Source organism: Zootoca vivipara, chromosome Z1 (assembly GCF_965207765.1).
Source record: "Zootoca vivipara chromosome Z1, rZooViv2.hap1.1, whole genome shotgun sequence".
In the NCBI taxonomy this organism is placed as follows: Eukaryota; Metazoa; Chordata; class Lepidosauria; order Squamata; family Lacertidae; genus Zootoca; species Zootoca vivipara.
The window spans coordinates 17435169-17460301 of NC_142583.1; positions in this window are offsets into that span (position 1 = coordinate 17435169).

A 25133-nucleotide genomic window follows, 5' to 3' on the forward strand; every position below is an offset into this window, starting at 1 on the left:
ATGCCTATGAACAGCAGTGTCTCACACTGAATGCAACTGACCTATAGAAAGGGCTCTGTGAATTCTGTAGCTTTAAGGCTTCTGTTCTAGTCATTTGGCAACCCTATCAAGGACAGTAAACCTATCATATATTCTTGTCTGCTAGAGATCTGAAGCCAAGAATTGCTTCAGAGATCATTCTTAGCACTGCCACTCTGTAAAAGCCAGCTGTTCTTTGTCTTTATACATCCATAAACATCCTCTGAATGCCCTCTTGGCATTTTTAGGGTGCATTTTCCACCTCAGACTCAGCTACAAAACATTTCCGTTAACAGAAGCATGGCAGCTTTAGGTCCTGAAAAAATAGGCAAAAAGCAATCCCATAGTAACAATAGTTTACCAAAAAACAAAACAAAAGCTCAAGAATTATTAAGTGTTGATACAAGTAAAATGCCTATTTTTAAGGTGTGTGTTTGTGTGTGTGATGATTTTTGAAACAAACAAAAAAAAATCCTTCCAGCAGCACCTTAGAGACCAACTAAGTTTGTCATTGGTATGAGCTTTTGTGTGTATGCATGATTTTTGAAGAGAGAGCCCCCTGAAAGCGTATATTGTGCTTTTTCCTGGGAGTGTAGGGACCAGTGCTGGATTTAGGTATAAGCTAAACAAGCTATAGCTTAGGGCCCCACTCTCTTGGGGGACCCCCCAAAAATTTAAAGGGAAAAAAACCTGGATGTACATTTCCAAAATATAAGATAAAGAACAAATAAAATAAAACCTACATACAGCAACAGTGTTTCACTATTAATATACTGGTACTTCTTAATTGTATTTCAGTTCAACAATTACTTTGATAAAATACATATTTTGTTATGTGCAAATAGCTTTAGATACCTAGTAGGTCCATAAATCACCATATAGCATATAGACAACACACACACACACACAAACAGTGGCAATTTGTTGTTGACAAAGGGCAGCTGGACATATAAAGGTCCCCATTACCTTCAATAGCTTAGGGCCACATCAAACCTAAATCCGGCCCTGGCAGGGACACACCCTGATGTAGCATTTGTCCCTCTTTTCATGAGGAATGTTGGAGGGTATGAGATTTCCCAACCATATGCATATGTTATGGATATATGCACAATGTACGCCTCCGTCAACAGATAGGTATAGTCTGGTGTACAACAGACAACTTCTAGTGACCATGTTAGGAAGAGGGATTCCAAAGGGTATACCATTTAGCTGTTACTAGCTATAGTAATCTATAGTATTTTGGTCTTGCTAGCCTTTTTGGAAAAGGTTTAAAATGTACGTTTATCAGATAAGTAGGTAGCATTTCGTTTCCGCCTACCAGTTTACAGAGTTTGCCTTGTTCATCCTCACAGCAATGGAATCACATCCCTGCTGCTACAGATTTATCCTTTCTAATGATAGTGATAGTTCTTTAAGTGGAGACAAGGCTCTCTTCTCAGTACCTTAACCAACTACAACCCCCGGGATTCTTTGAGAGAAGCCGCGGCAAATAAAGTGGTATGAAAAGCTATACAGTGGATCCTCAGCTTGCGAACGTGATCCGTGCGGGAGGCACGTTCACAACCCGTAGTGTTCGCAACCCGCAGCGCCGCGTCTGCACATGTGCAGGTCACGATTTGGCTTTTCTGTGCATGCGCAAAGAACAATTTGGCGCTTCTACGCATGCGCGAGCACGGGCACCAAAACCCAGAAGTAACCCGTTTGGGTACTTCTGGGTTCGGCATGGGACGTAACTTGAAAAGACGCAACCTGGAGCGTCTGTAACCCGAGGTATGACTGTATAGGTTTTTTTAACATGGATAAACTGTGGGAGGCAGAGTGTTTTCAAGTACAAGTCCAGCACCCTACATACAGTACAACGCTACAATGGCTCTCAAGAAGTTTTTACTTTAGGAATCCCAATAACTCCATGACATACGCAACATGCACTGTATTAAGATAAGCTATGAAGAAAATTCATTTGTTTGTAGGTTTCATCCTTCAGAGAACTTTGATGGGAATCTCATTTCCTGCCTTGCAACCTCCATATGTAAAATGTTGCTTCATTATTTTCTGACATTTTGCCTCACAGTGAGCAGGTGTAACTTGAAAATAACATATAAAAAGCCATTTCTAATGCTGTTTTTCAACTCCTGGAGAGAAAAAAAAGTGCAATCTATTCTTCAGTGAGTCACTGGAATGAAATTCGGAGGGGGGGGTGAACTCTGAAAAAGCTTAAAAAGAAAACACCATTGCAAGGTTTTAACACAATGTTTGGCACATACAACTTCTGATTGCTTTAGGGCTGTGTCAGAAATTAAACTGTGTACTTCATTTTCCTGAATCCTGATGCAGTTCAAAAAAGAAAAAGAAAAAAGAAAGCAATGGCAATCATCCTAGCAACAAGAGAGAAGTTAATTAGTCAATTAAATTTTTCCTTTTCATTAGCTACACAAACTCTTTTTTTTTTTAACGAAAGAACATGCTGCAATGACTCTTATATGCATTTTAAAAAACTGACTGGTTTATGCCACAAAGCGATTGGGAATGGGGAAGAAGCACACAAACACACCTATGTGTGGACAGTGCCTGGCAGTGCTCAAGAATTCTAAAAAAGAACAAAAAAAGAAGATTATTAAATAGGTAGTGTAATATATTAGCATCCCGTGAACCACTGTGAGATCTTCAGATAAAGGGCAATATATAAAATTAATAAACAACAACAACAACAACAGATAAAGGGCAATATATAAAATTAATAAACAACAACAACTACTACTACTACTACTACAACAGCCCAATCCACGGCCCCCAACTTACCCAGGGCACCAAATCAATTTGAGGGTTGGGCTGCCGCTGCCATTCCAGTTGACCTTCAGTTTGCAGACCTTTGACCGTCTGAGGCAGAGAGACTCCTGTGCTCAATAAAGGCTCCTTGCACAATTCAGAGTCCTAGAAAACCAGGGTTCCAAAATGTGCAGGGGGACTCCATCAATCAAAGTGTCAGGAGTCCAGTCCCCGGCTTGATCACACAGTAAGCATAGTTAATTTAAAAGGATGAGTTGTTGTCAAAACAACAGATAGCTCTGGACGATGACTCTTCTGAAGACGCCTTCCGGTTACAGAAGATATTGAACTTTCTCAGTTTGCATCTCTTGCTCTGTTTCTGGTGTAACAGCCCTCCCCTTAGCCGACTCTTAGGAGGGGTCGCTTCCTGTTCTGACAAACTGCTTCCTTCTCTGTATCAACTGGCATTCCAAGGGGTGGGGGAGTTGGCACTAGCCGATGCTCATCCTGTCTGGCAGTTAACCCTCTCTGTTCCTGGCTGCTTTCTTCAGTAGGCTGCAAACCTTCCCTGGGGGCTGGCTCATTCATGACACAAAGTATATTAGCCACAATGACTAGGTCCTACCTCCACTGTCAGAGGCAATGTGCTGGGAAACACAGTTGGGGAGAACATTGTTGCAACCAGGGTCTGCTCACGGGCTTCCTGTGGGCATCTTCTTGGCACCTGTGAGAATCGGTTGCTGGGCTAGATGGGTCTTTCCTTGCTGCAGACTTTTGCTTTGTATGAGTTGTAATTCCTGAAGAGGATTTATGTTTTACTTGTAATTTGATGGTGCTGATGTAATGACTAGCACTTTTGCGTGTCCTCTTGGAACAACGAATATTGAAGGCCCTTGAACATACTGAACTCTGGTCATGATCCACGGAAGGGGTACACTGGCACTCGCACTGTAATATGCAATTAGCACAAAATCCAGGTGTTCTGTGATTGTGAGGGTTGTGAAGGCCACATCCCATGCACATTTCTCCTATTTCTCAGCTCTGAGCTCCAACTGATACATTTGATTATGATCAGGGGATTATTCTCTAAAATCAGTGTGGCAGCTGCCAACAAAGCCACCCGAGGGTTTCCTTACGGTACATATACTGAGCAGAATGCATTAAATGATGTCAAGGAGGAGGACAGCAAGGTCCCCTTGCTGAAGGTGGTGGAGAGGCTGTTTGTGGAGCAACTGCAAGCATTCCTGATTATCTAGTTCCACTACGATCTTGGTTCAGATGTGGTTTCGGAACGGAATCCGCCTTGGTCACCCTGATGAATGACCTTGATTGTGAGATGGATAGGGGGAATATGACCTTGTTATTTTTGCTTGTCCCATGGACTGCAAGAAGATCAAACCTATCCATTCTGAAGGAAATCAGCTCTGAGTGCTCACTGGAAGGACAGATCCTGAAGCTGAGGCTCCAATACTTTGGCCACCTCATGAGAAGAGAAGACTCCCTGGAAAAGACCCTGATGTTGGGAAGGATGGAGGGCACTAGGAGAAGGGGATGACAGAGGACGAGATGGCTTGACAGTGTTCTCGAAGCTACTAACATGAGTTTGACCAAAGGCAGTGGAAGACAGGACTGCTTGGCGTGCTCTCGTCCATGGGGTCACGAAGAGTCGGACATGACTAAACGACTAAACAACAACAACAACAACAACAACAATTGTTGCTTGATCTCTCAGTGGCTTTTGATGCCATCAGGCATGCTATTATCCTGGAATGACATAGTGAGATGGGTATCTCACTAAACTGAAATAAATTTAAAAATTGTCCAGTAGCACCTTGAAGGGGTAAAGGGACCCCTGACCGTTAGGTCCAGTTGTGGATGACTCTGGGGTTGTGGTGCTCATCTCGCTTTACTGGCTGAGGGAGCCGGAGTTTGTCCGCAGACAGCTTCTGGGTCATGTGGCCAGCATGACTAAGCCGTTTCTGGCGAACCAGAGCAGCACACGGAAACGCCGTTTACCTTCCCGCCAGAGCAGTACCTTTTTATCTACTTGCACTTTGATGTGCTTTCGAACTGCTGGGTTGGCAGGAGCAGGGACCGAGCAACAGAAGCTCAGCTAAGTTTGTTCTGGGTATAAGCTTTTGTGTGCATGCACACTTCTTCATATACTCACTAAATTGAGTTGAACTATCTGGTTTTATTTTTTTATATTATTGTAAACGGCTGTGGTGTATTTTTTATTTATTTTATAAGTAGATAAATTTAACAAAAGACAAGCTCTTTGGTAAGTCCGTTCACCACTTACAAAAGTGACAAGCCCTATATACAAAGAGAAGGACAATAAGCATAGCAAGTTTCAAAGTATTTTTAAAACCTAAATGTGTGCAAAGAGTAAGAACTTTAGTGTAATAATCATATGCAGCTGGAAGATTACTAACTATTGATTTTGGTTTTGAGTTTTATTTCAACCCCCTCCTCCTTATTTTCACTGGGTAATGTAATGATGCATGCTTCCCAGAAATTGCTTTTATGTATCTAATTTAACTGGAACCACGTATCTCTGAAGCAAATTTAGTTGCCTGCTGTAGCAATTAAATACACATTTTAAATGCTTAGAAAAGCATTTAAAACATTTCATGTTGTTTCCACATCCTCTTGACATGCAAAATCCACCCATTTTCAGCAATGAGAGAACCGCAAAATGTGGTAATTTGTTTGAGAGTTGTTGATGGGAGTGGTGTGTGTATACCTTTAACTGTACCGTTTTCATTCCTATGCTCTGTTACAAGGATGGCATTTGAAGATTTAATTAAGATAAAAAAACAGGTTGAATTGGACTACTCTGAAATTTGGATCCACAATTTTCAAAGCAGGTTAGGGTGTCAGAAGAAAGGTAGCTTCCATCTAGACTGAACCACCAGCCTGAGCTTTCCAAGCTCAGAACTGAATTGGGAATCCTGCAAGTTTCTTCACTGAATGTTAGGTTCAGAGAAACTGCTGGATCATGGAAGGGCAACCTGTATCTCAAAGGCCACATCACCTTACTTATCCATTCTTCTTTGGTGGGAACCTTCTCCCTTTTAATATAGATTTCTAATGTATTGTGGCTTTAAATGGCTGTCAACCACTGTTGAGTAATATATGGGCATCAAAAAGGTGGACTAGAACATTTTTATATAAATTAATTAAGAAGCTTTTTTTTAACCTAAGGGCAAAACCACACACCAGACAAACACATAGCTGTTGAGCTTTCCCCTTCTGTAACATGTAAGAGAGGCATCCCCAAACTTCGGCCCACCAGATGTTTTGGACTACAATTCCCATCATCCCTGACCACTGGTCCTGTTAGTTAGGGATCATGGGAGTTGTAGGCCAAAACATCTGGAGGGCCGCAGTTTGGGGATGCCTGATGTAAGATGTGTCTGATCTTATGTGCATTCTCCCACTCCTACCAAACACCAGCCAATGATATGGAGCAGGGGCAAATATCACACCCTGACATCACAGCACAAGGTAAGACATGGCTTTCCAGGTGAAGAGGGGAAACTCAATGCTGGAATGTTATTTTTCAGAGGCAGCAGCATGCCTTCCTGAAGCGTAGGTGCTCGGAGGATTTTTGCCTAAAGAACTACAGTGGTACCTCACCTGCAAGGCGAATTTTTTGCAAGGCGAATGCGTCTTGTGATCTGATGGTGACTCGCAAGATGAATTCGTTTTGCGAAAAATTCGTCTTGCGAATCGCGGTTTCCCATAGGAATGCATTGAAATTTAATTAATGCATTCCTATGGGAAACCGCGATTCACAAGACGAATTTTTCGCAAAACGAATTGACTCGCAGAATGAATTAAATTCGTCTTGCAAGGCACCACTGTACTTGGGACTGTATTCCCAATTTTGTAGAGGAGGGTGGGGCAGGGCTGCAACAAAACTTGGATTAGGTACTCCCAGTCCCAGCTAATATATTCAAAGCATTGTGCTGCTCTTCCTCCCTAAGTCAGTACAAAGCAGATAAAGGAAGCGGAAGCAGTTTGAAACTAGGGCACTGGTGGTTATTATGAAAACAAGTGATGCTTCTCTGAAGTCCCAGCTCCTGTATTTGAAAACATTTTTGACAGCTTTAATGCAGCAGATCTAAACTATTGAAGCATTCTAAGATGATCAACCTGTGAATAAACTGTATTTTGCTTTCAAGAGGATTTCTCTGATCAAAGCCCTTCTTTACAGATTACATCTCCGACCCAACCGCCCTTCAAATCTTATCTAGCATACATCAGCTTCAACGTCTCACCTTTCCATGGGCGAAAAGTAAACACAGTCTGAATGCAGCCCAAATGCTGGCGCATTCAAAGTTACATTTATTCCATTTGCATTAGTTTAGATTCTTTTTTTGGTTGGGGGGGGGAGGTTGGGGGAGACACAAAGGGCTTAAGAAGAATTCCAACCCAGACTATTTAGAAATATTAGCAATGTTTTGAAATGTGTTTCAGATAAACAACAGCAACAAGACAAATTCAGCTGAATTTTCTAGTTTGCAGAGAAAATGTAAGCTGTAAGCTTAGTGTAAGCTGACATCTAGCCAAAAAGGCTTTTTAAGAGTACAGGGAGAATCATTATATTTAAGGGAACACAAGGACCTACATGAGTGAATACCAAATACCTCAGAACAAACATGGATGCTGTCATGGTTTCCATGGTGGAAGAAAGGCAGGGTCTCAATATAAGAAAGCAAACAAACTAACTAGCAACCAAAGCAGCCAAAGCAAATCTGATTTTTAAGCTAATAAGCATTTATTATTATTATTATTATTATTATTATTATTATTATTATTATTATTATTTTATTTTATTATTTATTTTATTTTATTTTATTATTTATATGCTGCCCATCTGACTGGGTTGCCAACAAAATATTAAAAACACAATAAAACATCAACAATTAAAAACTTTCCTGAACAGAGCTGCCTTCGTATGTCTTCTAAAAGTTGGAGGGTATGACATATATGTTATACCAGGCATCCGCAAACGTCGGCCCTCCAGATGTTTTGGACTACAATTCCAAATCTTCCCCGACTACTGGTCCCAGGGCCGGCCCTATGGCCAGGCTGGGTGGCGCAGGGCGCCAGGGCGCCTTCCTCCCAGGGGGCGCTGACAGCTGCGCCTGCCCGCCACGGAGCTGTGCCCGCCCGGCCGGCCGGCCGGCCGTGCAGCTCCGCCCACGCAGCTCCGTCCGCCCGCCGCGCTGGGAAACGAAACGGGGTGGGGGCGCCGGAGGGATCCATCGCATCACAGTGCCAGGGCGCTCAAATATACTTAAGACAGCCCTGACTGGTCCTGTTAGCTAGAGTTGTAGGCCAAAACATCTGGAGGGCCACAGTTTGGGGGTGCCTGTGTTATAAAGTCCATAGTCTGGTGGGTGATTCCTGAACCACCCAAGGGCTGTGCCCTGGAAGGGATCGGTTTCACCAACCCCTAGGTATGACTTTGGGTGCCCTATGATGCCTGCCCTGGGATACAAATAATATTTGTATCCCACCCATCTGGCTGGGTTGCCCCAGCCACTTTGGGTGGCTTCCAGCCTATACAAAAATGTAATAAAGCATTATGCAGGGCTGCCTTCAGATATCTTCTAAAGGTTGTATAGTTAGTTTTCTCCATGACATCTGATGGGAGGACATTCTAAAGGGTGGGCCCTCTGCCTGGTTCCCTGTAACCTCACTTCTGTTAGACCAGGCATCCCCAAACTTCGGCCCTCCAGATGTTTTGGACTACAATTCCCATCTCCCCTGACCACTGGTCCTGTTAGCCAGGGATCATGGGAGTTGCAGGCCAAAACATCTGGAGGGCCGCAGTTTGGGGATGCCTGTGTTAGACTATGCAATTCCCCTAGTAACTCAGGCCCCGCTCTAGGTAGAGGCCCGGTGGTGCGGTGCACCAGGGCGCCGGGCCGGCAGGCAGGGTGCTGCACGGCAAAGTCGCGCGGAAACCATGCTGCACCCTGCAAGGGCGGGGGCGCCGGAGCGATCTCTGCCCCTCAGCACCAGGGTGCCCGACCTGCTCGAGACTGCCCTGTAGTAACTGCACCCTGGTGACTCAGCCAAGGAAACCAACACATGATGGGATTTACCGTCTTATGCAACTCTTTTAAGGGTGCAAGGCCCATCCCAGGCAACCCTTCCCCTTGTGAGAGCTCTGGGACTGGAGTTGCTCTTTTCCTGCTGCTGAGTCTGTGCTGTTGCTTTGCCATAATAAAGACCCCTTCCTTCTTTAAAAGCAAGAGTATCCCACTGTCATATTTTGGCACCATAGCCAGGACAGTTGCTCATAATCACGCAAGCACCAATGTGTGTGTTGTTCTCTCACTCTAATTTTCACTTGCAGACCAGACCATCAATTGCTTCCTTTGATCTTCTCCGCCTCCATTTTACAACAATGCATATGTGAGTGATTACAAGCTGTCAGGACATGGCACATTTAACGAGATTGGTTGACACTAATTAGCCGGCTGCCTGATTGCTCTCACCCCTGCGACTTACTAATGCTTACAAGAAAACAGAAATCCACCCATGAGATCCTACTGTCAGCTTCTAGTAGAGAGTTGATTCACCTTTATCAAAAAAGAAGCAAATTATTTCTTCTCTTCTTCTTCTTCTTCTTCTTCTTCTTCTTCTTCTTCTTCTTCTTCTTCGGTATTATCATGCAATAAGCATTTTCATCTCTGCTGTGTTGACCAGCAAAGGAGAAGGCCAACCCCTAATATTTATACCTGGCCTGGCCAATCCTGTTATCTCATATTGCCTGCTTGATGTTGAATTATTATTTGCTAGATTTGTTAGTTGCTTAATCGTGTCAAGGGCAACCCAAAGCGACAAACAAACAAACAAACAAACAAAATACCCACATTAAAACCAAGGGGAATACATTAAAAACATCTCATCCACTCATAAAAGGCCACAGATAGTTACAGGCCAAAGATCTGGTTATGCCAAAAAGGTTTTGCCTGGTGGCTCTGGGTGAGGCTCCTTGGGGAGGGCATTCCACAAATGGGGATCCACTACAGAGAAGGCCCATTCTCGTGTTGCCACTCTCTGGACCTCACATGGAGGAAGCACATGAAGAAGGGTCTCAGATAATTATCACAGGGTCTAGGTTGGTTTTTCTTTTGCCTCAAGTGATACAATACGATTCCTCTGAATGTATAGATGACCCCTAGCTGAAATATGTGATAAAGTAAATGTTCTGTGTAGACAACACATTTTTCCTTTGTTTGTCCTTTCTGATCCTAAACACACTTAATCAGACATTCTATATGAAGTGTAGGTGGGTTCCCACAAGGCAAGACACAGTGATAACAGCAAGAACCTTTATTGAATTAACAGAACTGGACAACAGGGGCAAAGCAACTGCTTATATACATTTCTGAAGGCCTGGGCCACTCCCACTCCCAACGTGATTGGCTGTCTAAACTTCCAAGCTGCGAATCATGATTCAGAGGTTAAGGGCCAATGGCAGAGGCCCAAATCCTGAAATGTTCTGTGATTGGATATCATGCATCGAATCAGAACACAGGGGCTCAGATTCCTTAGTCCAGACTCAAGCTCTGGCAAACACAGACCACTGAATACATAACACTATGCATTTCTTTGGACTTTATACTACAATCCTAGACATCCTTACCTGTCTCCACCTTCTGTCTCCAGCCTAAGGCATCCCTGTCAAAATCAGGGTTTATCATGCACCTGGCTGGCACACCACAGTGCACAATATAGATGGTATTATTGAGCATATGGTCTGGGACCAGGAGTTTGACAGGCCTCGCTTCAGGAATATATTGATATTGCACATTTCCCAGAATGATCTACTGTGGTCAGTGTAGGAGAGACAGAATAATGCATTTATTTGGAGCACTGAACTAATTAGGCATGGAAAGCCTAGGACTTCTGCAGAGCCCTTTCTTCTCAAAAGCTGTGAATTTAATAAATGATGATGGAACAGCTGGAAATTCATTTAGAGCTGTGGGTATTACAGCCACCTATGAAGTGAGCTTAAGAGTCTGCTTTGCTTCAGATGGGGTGGCAATCTGAAAGGCCTAATTACACTAATTACAATAAGTGGCTTGTAAATGTTTCATCAAAAACACTGACCTGCGCTGCATTGCAGGTGCTCATTAAATCTTGAAGATTTGCTATTAATAGGCATTTACCCCCTCATGAAATCTCCACACTCGGTGTAATAAAGACAGGAATTTAACTTCCCTGGCTAGCTAACCAACCAAGCAAGAGTTGTTGTTGTTACTGCTGGTTTAAAACAAAACAAAACCCCAAGACCAAAGTGCTTCTAAGCTTTTCATCATTGCTCCAGACCTGCTGCATTAGAGGTAGAATAAATTGTAGGTTTTACATACTGTTGATCTTTCATGCTCAAAATATTGATTCTGAGTCTAAGCCTTTTATGGAGAAGGAGGTTAAATACTTCAGCGGTGCTGTAGATGAATATGGGAGACTTGAACAATTCAACAGCAGTCACAAATGACCTTGGGCATCTGTGACATTCATTTGAGAATTTGAAAGAACTCAAATGTAACACTGTTGATCCTTTAACTCAAATATATAGCTTATCACTAAAATCGGCCTCCTTACCAGAATATTTCAAGATAGCAGCAGATACATATGAGAGCCAGGGAAGATTCGGGAAATTTCATGCCTGTCAGTCTAAATTCTGTCTTGGGGAAATTGTTCAGAAACTTTACAATCGATTAACAAAGTTTTGACTCTATGAGAGACAGTGAGAAGAATCAGTTTGCTTCCAGCTAAGGAAAAGTCCGGTCTTGCTAAAGGTGAGAATCTCTAATAATTTGTACAGGGTTCCCTCAGTTTTGATCTGCGTTTTGGGTTCTGTTCTTCTCTGTAAAACAAAGCTCCATATTCTTTTATTCACTAAAAACTCTTTCCCCTTTTGGCCAAAGTGGATGAGATATATAAGCACAGGAGCCCCTCCAGAGTGGATTAAGGCCACCAAGTTGCAGGCAAATAGATCTGGCACATTATTCCACAAAGTGGGTGCCACTACTGAGAAGGCCCTCTGCCTGGTTCCCTGTAACTTCATGTCATCAGAAGGCCTTCAGTGTCCTGATGGGGGTAGAAATGCTTCTTCAGGTATACAAGCTTGGGGCCGTTTAAAGGGCTTTAAAGGTCAGCACCAACACTTCAAATTGTGCTCGGAAACATACTGGGAGCCGGTGTAGGTCTTTCAGTTATTAGTGAAAATAACATACAAAAATACATCAATGTTGATGAATTTTCAGGAGGACAGCTGTTGTTTTTTTATAAATGCAAAACATGGGATGTGCAGAACAGAGGCGAAGGTTTGAAAACTGAGAAACGCAAACAAAAATGGACAGTCATTCTTGGCTCTGAGCAAACACACATCTAATGATGCCCCTTGCTTTTCACTCTGTTACCTAGCAAAACAAAATGTTCCCAGGAAGAGTAAAATAGGGAAGCGGGGAGGGAGATCTCCTGCCACTCCAGCTGCATTTTAGAGGCGATTTGCAAATCTATAAATCATTTTATTTTAAAGGCCAGGTTTCTTTTCTGTAGCACTTCCATATGATTCATTCTACCCTCTTCCGATAAAAAAGACGCACTCATGTACATTTTTTATGGTGCGTGTGCATTTTGAGATCAACTTAGCATTACTCCTGCTGCACTGGAACAGATAACTACCGAGGAACTTTCAGGGGTGCTGAGTACTTTTCCTAATTGCTGGTAGCTGGGGCAGTTTACAGCCAATTGTCTCATGCCTTTGCTCCTTAATGGATGCTCCAGTACCTGTAGCGGAAATGGGATTGCTGTCATGCTAGATAAATCAAAGCCTTCCTCTCTCCACAGACTTTTGCAACAGGTTTGCTGAGCATCGCCCCCCTCCCCCGGTCTTTTCACCCCCCTGGACCTCGAGTCGCTGAAGTTGTGTCAGTGCATGTTAGGGTAATGAGGCTGCCTGGGACACACACATGAATCTCTCTCATTTGAAAAGAAGCAGGCGTTTCATCTCCCCTTGGCTGTGGATGGAAAGCTTCACAAAGGCTTCAGAGGCGGGAGAGAAGAATGGAACAAGCGATTCCAATATGCCGGAGGCTTTTTCAGAACAGATGTCAATTAGATGTAGAAACTGTTGGCTGAACCGAGTTTACCTTGTGCACGGCATCTTTGGGCTATAAAAGACATTCGCTTCTGCTTTCCATGAGCTAGAATTAGCGTTTTAAGGCCACGGTTGAAGTAACTTCCCATAATTCAACAAAAAGTTATCTGAAAACCTCCCTTCTAAAAAGGTAGTTGCCCTGCAGCAGGGATGGAGAAACTGTGGTCCTTGCTAGATTGAAAATCCCACCATCCTTGATCACTGGGACTGATGCAAATAGCAGTCCATCATCATCTGGAGGAACAGCAGCTGCTTTACTCACAAGGAATCTGGCTTGCAATTCAGCTCAATCAGGTAGCGGGAGAAAGTTGGGCTGGTTTACGAGCCTCAAAGGGAATCAAAGAAAGGAGGCAGGAGGCCACCCTGAACTTGGGGGATAGAAGAATATATATAAGCTGGGCTATTTCTTTTTACTGTCAAATATCTCAAGGGCTGCCACATGGAAGAGGGAACAAGCTTGTTTTCTCCTGCTCTGGCGGGTAGGACTCGAACCAATGGCTTTAAGTTACAAGAAAGGAGATTTTGACTAAATATCAGGAAGACCTTTCTGATGGTAAGAGCTGTTGGGCAGTGGGACGGACTCCATCTGGAGGTTGTGGGTTCTCCTTCCTTGGAGGTTTTTAAGCAGAGGTTGGGTGGCCATCTGTCCTGGATGCTTCAGCTGAGATTCCTGCATTGCAGGGGGTTGGACTAGATTACCACTGGGGTCCCTTCCACCCCCACAATTCTATGATTCTACAAGCCCAGGACCCTGCACGATGTGTTGGGCTGCTTCTGCTGACAATTAAATGGGAGAAATGTCTAGTGATTGTCTCGAAAGCCTGGAACTGCTGATTCCTATTCCGAGCAGCCTAGGACCTCATAAATTGTGGCAGTCGCCATTTGTGGAGGATTCCAAGGAGTCATTTTCAAATATTGGCAAGGATCCTAGACACACTTTATTTTTGCCTTTATTATCTCCAAGAATATTTCTCCAGCACCTATCCTGCGGTTCTGTTTCTCATTTCTCTTCTGCTGAAAGCAACAGGCAGAATCGCAACTAACCTTTTCACACTTCAAGGGATCTAATGCAGTTTCCTTTTGGGTGGGGTGGGGGGTGCATCTTGCTGTGTCCTGTCCATCAGAGCATGAGAAGAACCTGCTGGATCAGGTCAGTGGCCCATCTAGTCCAGCATACTGGTCTCAGGATGTGAATGTATGTGATGTATGCTTCTCCTCCTTCTCCTCCTTCTCCTCCTTCTCCTCCTTCTCCTCCTTCTCCTCCTTCTCCTCCTCCTCCTCCTCCTCCGGCAATCACTCATAGCCGAGTAAGATCATCTTCCATAAACAGCGGGTCCGTAAGTGACTGTGGAGACCAATTCTGGATCCACAGGTCCTTCCACGGTGGGGACATAGGTTTCCAGCTGGGAGTTGATCACGGTGAGGGTTTGCCAAGTGTGCCTTCCTCTTAGCACGTTTCTCCCATTTGTCCTGAGTTCGAGTGTCTTCAGTCCCAGTCCTCAAACACTCTGCACTTCAATAGGGAGAAAGCTGCACTCGCAGAGCTCAGGCGATGTTGGATTTCGGCATCAATGTCAGCCCTTGTGGAAAGATATGTGATGTATGCAAGGAGGACCTGAGTACAAGAGCACTCTCTCCACTTGCAGTGATCAACAACTGATATTGCTAATAACTTCCTCTGACAGTGTAGGTAGAACATAGGCATCAGAGGTAGTAACCACTGACAGGCCAAGCAGTGGGTGTGACATAGCTGTGTGGGCTGTTTGTCCCCCTACTCCCTTCTTGGCAAACTCACTCCCCACCCCCCATTTCTCCCGACATTTTAGCACCATATGATTTCAGTTTTTGTATTAGTCTGAATGCAGTTACTTTAGGGGGGGAAATTGCTTGAGAAATGGCAGGAGTGTTTTATTGTTACTATTATTTTCAGCATGAATGCTTGCACCTATGGATGGGAAAGGAAATTCAGTTGGGATTTTTAAATGCAAACCACCTAATACATAATGCCAAAGCAATATGCAAACGAAGTGCGGCTCTCTTTTGAAATTCACACTTCTCCCAATCTTGCAATGCTGTTCCCCAACCAAAAAGTATGTACAAAAGCATGCACGTTATAGAAAAGTGTGCATTTGAGAGAAGCTAACAGATGCGGAAATGTTGAGTACAAAACTTTTAGGATTGGGAAAATGAGAAATGGAGAGAAACTGAAATTGTCAGATTCTTTCATCCCCATCCGTAGTACACAGCGGTCAGATTGCAGCCTTACAGCTTCAATCATGTCTACAGAGTAGACATATGTTTATTCAGAAGTAAGCATTTCTGTGTTCATTGAGATTCCCCTCTGCTATCTAAGGACCCTCCCCTCATTTGCTCTGACTCAGTGGCTTTTGGGGGGGATATCTTCAGGCTAAATGCAACAGTACACCTCAGTACTGCCCCCGAGACCCTCACTGAGAGCACTGAGCAGCCCCATACAAAAGTTTTGTTTGAAAAGTACCTGGACTATTTTGTTGCATTGGAAATGTGCTCAAATATCACAAAAAGAAAGAGCAAGTGGGCAGCATAGTTGGATACATGGGCGTACCCAGCGAGGGGCGGGGGGGCAGCTGCCCCCCCCCGAAGCAAAAAAATATATTAAATGGTATGAAACGAAACAAAATTAGGTAGGGCGATGGCGAATAATCAGTTGTTTACCACATTGAAATGGTGTAAAAACCGAGAAGTATCTAGAGCCACCTAGTGAATGGTAGAGGAATCTATGTCAGCCAGCCATTGGGATTCAAGGGAGGGAGAGGTGTCTAGTGGGCTCTAGCAGAGAGAAGAGGGAATCTTCTAGAGCAGGCATCTCCAAACCTCGGCCCTCCAGATGTTTTGGACTACAATTCCCATAATCCCTGACTACTGGTCCTGTTAGCTAGGGATCATGGGAGTTGTAGGCCAAAACATCTGGAGGGCCGCAATTTGGGGATGCCTGTTTTAGAGGGGTATAGTGAGTTCCGCGTCACTAAACTGAGCCGCCCACCGCTAAACTGAGCTGCCCGCTATTAGTTTACCTTCTTATTTACATTTAGAAGACATCGAGGCTGCCTAAATGGATATAAGAAACTGGTTCCAAAAAGGTAAGTCAAGTAATTTCTGTAGAAAATTAAATTTTAAAGGGTAAAGACCTGGCTCAGAAGTACAATGGGAGAGGACAGACTGACTGGGTTGTGTTTGATGAGCATCCATCGGAAATTCTTCAAGGAAAATCAGGACTGGATTGAAACGAAAGTTTTGAACAAGTTTTCTTCAAACCCAAGAAAAATGAAATTAGTATAAGACATGTAACTAGAATAAAAATTCTAAAAAAATTCAAGCAAATAATTGTAATAACTACCGTAATAAAGCACTGCTATAATTATACAGTGGAACCTCGGTTTACGAACACCTCGGTTTACGAACACCTCGGTTTACGAACTATCCTAACCCGGAAGTTAGTAAACCGAGGTGCCCGAAGCCTACTGAGCGTCCGATGCCTTCAGGGAGGCCGGGCCTTCGCTCCGATGCCTCCTGGAGGCCCGTAGCGAAGGCCCGGACTCCCCGAAGGCATCGGAGCGAAGGCCAAACCTCCCCGAAGACACCAGAGCGTCCGATACCTTCAGGGAGGCCGGGCCTTCGTTCCGATGCCTCCCAGAGGCCGGGAAGCGCTTTCGTGGCTGCAGCCCAGTCGCGGAAACGCTCCCCAGCCTCCGGAAGGCATCGGAGCTGGGACTTCGTTCCGATGCCTCCCAGAGGCCGGGGAGCACTTTCGCGGCTGCAGCCCAGTCGCGGAAATGCTCCCCGGCCTCCGCGAAGGCATCGGAGCGAAGCCCTGGTTAATCCGTTCTAGACGAGGAAAAACACCCCCTAAAGCAGCAGGGCCTTCGCTCTGATGCCTTCGTGGAGGCCAGGGAGCGCTCCCCGGCCTCCGCGAAGGCATCGGAGCGAAGGTCCTGCTGCTTTAGGGGGTGTTTTTCCTTGTCTAGAACGGATTAATAAACTCCCCATTACTTTCAATGGGAAAGTTCGCTTCGGTTTATGAACACTTCGGTTTATGAACAGACTTCTGGAACCAATTGTGTTCGTAAACTGAGGTTCCACTGTATATAATTTTCTCAAAATTTTGGTTTCATTCGCCTTTTCCGTGCTGAAATGTCACAACCTGAACGACCATGGCTTGCCCCCCCCTTTAGTTTTGATCCTGGGTACGCCCCTGGTTGGATATCCTAGTTATACAACTGATTTCAGTGTGGGTGTGAAGGACAACTTTGTTCTAGGAGGGAATAAGTTCAAGGAGCAATTAATTGCAGGGCTTCCAGTGCCAGCACTGAGAGCCAGAAGCAGGAGCTGCTTTAGATTACATGAAACACATTAAAAAAGGAAAAACCCAAGCACATGATGTGCAAGGGTTTAACAAAGGTTTAACAAAGGCAAAACTCTCCACGGGAAAGGACTTGCATTGCGCCATATGTGGTGGAATTGTAATAAGATAAAGGAATTCTGGGAAATGATATATAAAGAATTTTTTTAAATGTTTAAAATAACCTTTGTTAAAAGACCAGAAGCCTTTCCCTTAGGAATTTTAGGTGCAGATATACCGGAAGATTTGAGAAGACTGTTCATGTACGCGACCACCGCTGCAAGGATGTTGCTCGCCCAGTGATGGAAAGGGGATAAGATGCCGACAAAGGCGGACTGGCAGATGAAATTATTGGACTATGCAGAGATGGCCAGATTGACTGGGAAAATCAGAAACCAGGAGGATAAAAGCTTCAATAGAGAATGGGATAAATATAGATTGTATTCAGAAGAACACTGTCAACACTTGAACTCTTTGGCAGGCTTTCAAAAACTCTTGCAACATTACAAAGACTTTGGATATATTGGAGGACTATAATTTGGATGAACTATAATATGCAGTCGATTATGATATTTAAAGGACCCACGGAGGAGAGGAGGGAAGCCCTAAGAATCAGAAGAATCTTGTTTGATTTTAAAATTTAAATGTGTTATCTGTGCGAATTGTTTCATAAAACCAATAAAATTTATTTCAAAGAAAAAGAAAAGAAACGGCTCTGCAGGTAGAAATCCATGGCAAGCAAAAGAGAAAGGAAAGACGTCTCAAACTTCCCCACGGAGTACTTCCCCAGCTGCCCATTTTTCTGTTCTTACCCTGTTCTACTCCCCCCCCCCAAGCTGGATTTCCTGCAGTAAGAAGAAAAGTAATAAATGATGGGGGAAAATTTAGAGCTAGTACATTTGGAGAAAAGCAATGACAAACCTAGACAGCATCTTAAAAAGCAGGGACATCACCTTGCCGACAAAGGCCCGTATAGTTAAAGCTATGGTTTTCCCAGTAGTGATACATGGAAGTGAGAGCTGGACCATAAAGAAGGCCAAAGAATTGATGCTTTTGAATTATGGTGCTGGAGGAGACTCTTGAGAGTCCCATGGACTGCAAGAAGATCAAACCTATCCATTCTGAAGGAAATCAGCCCTGAGTGCTCACTGGAAGGACGGATCCTGAAGCTGAGGCTCCAATACTTTGGCCACCTCATGAGAAGAGAAGACTCCCTGGAAAGACCATGATGTTGGGAAAGATTGAGGGCACAAGGAGAAGGGGACGACAGAGGACGAGACGGTTGGACAGTGTTCTCGAAGGTACTAACATGAGTTTGACCAAACTGCGGGAGGCAGTGGAAGACAGGAGTGCCTGGCATGCTCTGGTCCATGGGGTCACAAAGAGTCGGACATGACTAAATGCCTAAACAACAACATTTAGATTACAACACTGTCCGACCTCCATCCATAATGTCCATGAACCAGGAATGGTGATTGATCAATAAACATCTAATCTGGAAGCATCCTGAGATTGCTTTTTCATATCTACAGGCTTTCTCAACCTGGTTCCCTGCAGGTGTTGTTGAACTGCCAACCCCATCTACCCTAGCCATCATGGCTAGTGGTCAGGAATGATGGGAGTTGTTATTCAAAAGTTCTGAAGGGCCCCAGGTTGAGGAAGCCTGGTCTATCATGATGTGGCATTTCTTTTCCCCATTCCATGATGGCTCCTCCTCCTCCTCCTCTTGTGAGTCACTATTCCATGCAAGTTTCAGATCATGAATCTCCTTCATGACATATATGCAGCCATCACATTAATGACTGACTCGATTCAATGTAGGTTTCTTATTCTATGAAGCCAATACTGTTGCAACTTCTTGACTTGCAGTGAAGCTTCAGGGTCCATCCAGTAAGGTTCATTCAGTGGATAGGAATTGACTCTGACCCCCAGGGAACAGCAAACTGGAATGAACTGTCACCTCAGGTGAGGAAACAGATGACTGTGAAGGAAATTTGTCAAACTTAAGGTGCGGGGAGAGGGGTGGCATGACAATCTGGGTATATAACTATGCCTCTGGTTCCATAAACGTGCTAGAGCTATAATGAAATTTCACCTGGAGTGGAATCTCAAGGTGAATGTTGAGATGTGAAATATCTTTGAGATTTCAAGGGGGTATGTGGAAAGACAATATACAGGTGAAACTCAGAAAATTAGAATATCGCCGAAAAGTGCATTTATTTCAGTAACACAACTTAAAAGGTGAACCAATATATGAGATATCTTGCTTTGCATGTCATGCATCTATGTCAAGCCTTTATTTGTTGTAACTGTAATTATTTGTTGTTAGGCGGGTCAATTATAAATGGAATGTAATTAATGAAATGTAATAGCAATGTTTATTTTCGTATTATTGTAACTATTTGTTTTATTACTGTGGAATTTCCAAAAGAAAGTATTTGTAAAAATTAAAAGAAAAATAAAAAATAAGAAGTTGCATTACTGAAATAAATGCACTTTTCGACGATATTCTAATTTTCCAAGTTTCACCTGTAGATTAGCTAAGATAGCCTGGATTTCTCAGGGGGTTGGATCCAGATTAGGGTAGATGCACTTCTAGTGCAGTTGCATGCTTGCCTACTCAGAAGTAATCCCCACAGAATTCAATGGGACTCATCCTAGGTCAACCAATTTATACCCTGGGCATTTCTGAATAGTCACTTAGACAAAAGTATTGATAGTTCCCACTGAAATCGAGGGGACTTAACTCACACCTGACTTTTCACACTGATTTCAGTGGGACCAATGCGTAACCAATATGTGGCGCAATCCTATACAGACACTATTCCCATTGAGTTCAATGGGACTTAGCTTGTATAGGATTTGTAACTTTAGTGTTTTCCACACATTCCTAAGATGGCGCTGCATTTCACCTATATATATATATATATATTAGGGAGCTTTTGTTTCTTCCTCCTCAGGAGTAGCTCTAAATAATTTTAAGGGAAGAGGAATTGTTAATGGCAAATTTTCTCAGGAGGATTCTCCTCCACTTCTTTTTAGGAGATTTATCTTGACCTGTGGCCAACAGAGCTATTAGACTACATTATCTTGACCTGTGGCCAACAGAGCTATTAGACTACATTCTCAATCACAGTCATCATTATGAGGACCGGCGAGTAGCAGACGGCCAATGAAACAATACAGATATTATTGTAGACTTTTTCTTGTTCTCTGTGTCTGTGTTAAAGTTCATGCAACACAAAGCAGTCCACTTTCTTAATTGAAGCTGATAAGCACTCAATGGCAAGAGAAGCAATTTAGGATAGACTCCTCAGGAAAGAAAAAGAGTCAGGTATGACTGATGAATGAGATTCAATGGAGGAATAGCTCAGGCATCTGATGAAATGTTAATGGCATCTAATATGACACCTGTTGATAGATCAGCCTTTCTTGTGCATGTCTCTGTGTGTTCACCATCAACTAAAGCTTGGTCCCAGAAGAAGCCATATTTTATTTTCTCCCCAAATCCTATCTATATTCGGCCATTTGTCGCTCCTGACAACAGCACTGTCCTCCCTCAGGATGACAACTGGCACATCTTATTTCACAGAAATGTTTCTGAGCTCATTCATTCTTTCCAAGACAGCCAACACTGATGCTTTCCTCACTGCCATCCTTCCTTACCTTCCAAGTACCGGACTGCAGAATCCGGGACCGGCAGCCGTGTGACACCGGCAGTTGCATCGACGTAACTTCCGGTGTCGCTTTGCCCTTCTATGGGCACCAAAAATGGCCGCCGTCGGCTTCGAAAGTCGCTTCTATGCATGTCAGGAAGTACGTCGACGCAACTTCTGGTGTTGCTCTGCCCATCTATGGGCACCAAAAATGGCCGCCGCCGACACCGGAAGTAGCATCTGTGCACTTCCGGACATGCGTAGGTGCAACTTTTGAAGCCGACGGCGGCCATTTTTGGTGCCCATAGAAGGGCAAATCAGAAAGAAAAAAATGGCCACCGGCAGGAGAAAATAACGGAGAAAAACGGGAGACGAAGTGATACGGGGGGCCACCAGGGAAAGGTAAGTAAAAACAGGGGTTTCCCGGGGAAAACGGGGTACTTGGCAGCTATGCATCCTTCTGATGCTCTCAACTATGGCTGTCTTTAGGATGCACACAGATTTGAAAGATGCCAAATTCATTTGCTCACCAGTTTTTATAAGAAACAGACCTAAAAGGCCCTGGCTTCTTGTTCCTGTTTGTGTGTGGATAACACTCCAGCGAAAAATTAGATTCTTCTTCACACTTGAGCTGAGCCAAATGTCTGAGAACTTGCGCATCCAGCAAACATGATAGATTGCATGATACACATTGCACGATGCACATTGCGGCACAATATGTTTTCGACGTTCCTTGTAAAATTCACACGGCAGTTTAATTTTAAATGATTTAAACAGAAATCATAAAATCATGACAAGTATCAGACTGTGATGGACCTGTTTGGTGATCTTATCCTACAACTGCAATTCATTCTCCCTACCATAATCCACATCAAATATACTGGGATGAAGATCTATTGCATGAATAGATGGCTTTTCAATGAAGAAGGAGAATTAACCCAATATATAACCAGACTGCAGAATTCTCAAATGCCCAAAGGCGGAGGCTGTTCAGGTCTGGGGATATATTGAAATTTGTAAATCTGGCTCCAGATTTCTGTGAGTACATTTGGCCACATTTGTTCTGAACTCCTCTACCAGCCTGGACAGGACAGATGTGGTCAGAAAAGAAGGAAGTAACAGACTGGTTTTGGGGGGTGGGGAATAGTCAACATTTGACAAAGCCCATGAAAGGCACCATCCATCTGGGAATAGCAGTAAGAAAAAGGTTCCCTCACTGCTTAACTAAAGATCGCTGTTTCATCGCTAGTAGATAGGGATCACACACAGCACTGTTCCCATTGAGACATGGGACAAATATACAAATATACAAGATCCACTCCTGTTTCTGTCTCCTGTCCTGACATCCCTATCCCTAGAGCAATCCTCGGTCTTTTCCCGTTTCCATGACCAATTTTCAAAAATGACAAGTTGGGTCATAGAGCAACTTTCCAATACCCATTTAGTTTGCTTCTTGCTGGTTGAACTTGTCTTTCTCTTAAGAAGAAATCGAATATCACAATTACTGGAGATTCTCCAGACACAAATGGAAAGCCTCAGTCTGTTACGTCTTGTTCAAATTTACTGGTAGTGAAGCCGCTCAGCCATGTGATTCCTATTGCCCATTCCTCTACAATAGACTCAGAAACTCCTCCCCATTCCCTGAGATATCAAAGCCCTTCCATTTCCTCATCTGCGGAGAGACACTATGCTTGGTCCGCTTAATCATGACCTAAATCTTTTTAGCATCTTAGCTCTGGTTGGAGAGAGAAAATTTGCATTGCCAAGAAGAAAAGGGAAAGGAGGGAAACGAAGGCAGAGACAGAGACAGAGACACACACACAGAGAGAGATGGAATTAGAGAGCTATTCCCTGATGCAAATGAGACTTATAACTTTGTTTTTTTCCTTCATTCTGCATGAATATTGTAGGTGGTGGTTGTGAAGAGGATTTGGGGGAGGCGACGCTGCTGCTCAGTCATTCTCAGCCCTTTGTTCTGTAAGAGATGCTTTTAAAAGTGATGAAAGTTCTGCTTCAGAGGATTAGACTGATTTAAATAGTGTTTTCTTTGAAGGAATTGCGAAGAGCGGGACAACAGTTCCCAATGCCTCCAAGCAGCACACACAATAATCATTGCCCCGTTTCAATTCTGGTTCCTTTTGTTTGAAAATAAAGAGGGTCCTCCCCCCCCCCGCGCTGCTTCTTCTGGCTACGCACCATTTGAGATTTGGTGTGTTGGGCTGCAATCTCCTCATACTAAGGGAGGGGATTGGATTGAATGGAAGTGCTTCTTTGCTCACTTCTGCTGGCTCAGCTGGTCTTCCACCAGCACAGACCTCTCTCTTCCACCCATTGAATGTCTGGGAGAAAAGACCACTGGTGGAGCCCACTGAATGGGGTGCTCCATCCCATTAACTTTTGATCACAGTCCCAATCTTCTCCCCATTATCCCACAGCCATTGCGGGGTTGTTGCAAAGACAACAGAGATAGTAGTAGTAGTAGTAGTAGTAGTAGTAATATTTTATTTATACCCTGTCCTCCCCAGCCAAAACCGGGCTCAGATAATGTATATGTAGTTCTTGGAACACTCTAAAATGCTACGCAGCATCCAAGAATACTTGTTCAGCCATGAATATTTGTCCCTTTTTCTGAGGCTGTTTCACTTGCATAGATAAATTAAATGCAAAATCAACCTGCACTTCAAATTTGCCAAACATAAATGGCTCAAGCAGTAGTATATCATACGGGTTGATATAGTTCTTGTCTCCTTTATCTGGTGTGATATAATTTCCCGGTTGCTGTGCCCTCATTACTAACTACAAATTTTGCTATCCATTAATATCTGTTGGGATCTCTTATGCATTGTGGTATGCTTTCATTCCACGGTTGCTTTGAACCCCTCTTATCCCGTATTTGTGCACCGCATCCTGGGCATTCCATCGATGTCTCTCCTAAGCCCTAAGCCTCTTGAAGTTTTGTCTTCATTATATGAGATTGTACATCCTGGGTCTCCAATGTATCATTGTTAGCTGAAACTCATTGCATCTCCCGGCTGTCGAGAGCAGAAAGTTATTCATCATGTTCATTTTCCGTGAAGACTACCATCTTGGCTCATTTACCTAAGAAAATAAGTTTGCTTCCAAAGCTCTGTTTAGAGAGCTATTGTCATCTTGGGCTCAGACAATGAGAGAAATGGCAATCTTAATTTAAAGTCGACAAAGGTACCATTTTTTGGGATAATGTTGGGGATTCGGTTGCAATCCTATTCCTATCCAGGAAGCATAACTCAGGCTACTTTGCATAACACAGCTCTCTGCAGCAATACAGGCAACCATCTGTTTATCTGCTCCCGTTATCTCTGGAGATTATCCAAATGATAACTGGGCCACCCTACAAATTCCAGTTATCCCAAATTATTTTCATAGGCAAATATTTGGCATATCCTGACCCAGTACCATGGGGTGTACCATCACAGGGGTGGTTGCCCTGGCCGCAAAATTGTTAGGGGCGCAATTAACACCAGGCGCTGCCTCAATACAGCTGCATGCTTTCATTGCTGGGCTCTGCTGAACCAGGAAGCAGGGCCATCCTTTCCATTTGGCTTAGTGGCACGGTGCACCAGGGCGCCTCCCCATCGGGGGCACTGGGTTGGGGCGCCCAGCAACCCTCAACCCTGTTCATGTTCGAGGCGGCGAGCGAGGTGCTGCTGCTGAAGCAGCCTAGCTCTGCCGCTGCCCCTCCTCCATCGCACTTGCAGGGGGCGGCCGAATGTATCCTCCGCCGTGTGCTGTTCCCGCCATGCCCCCTCACAACAGCAGGCTTGCAAGGGGCGGCGGCGGGAGCAGCGCCCGAAAGGGCGCCTTTCGGTGAGCTGTTCCCACCAAGCCCCCTCGCAACAGCAGGCTTGCTAGCCGGTGTTCCAACAGTGCCTAGCAAGCCTGCCCAGGTGAGGGGGGCAGCAGGAGCAGTGCCCAAAAGGGCTCCTTTCGGTGCGCTGTTCCTGCCACGCCCCCTCGCAACAGCAGGCTTGCTAGCCGCCGTTCCAACGGCGCCTAGCAAGTGGGGGGGCGCCAGAGGGATTTTGCACCACGGCGCCGGACACCCTTAGGACGGCCCTGCCAGGAAGTGACCTTTACAGAC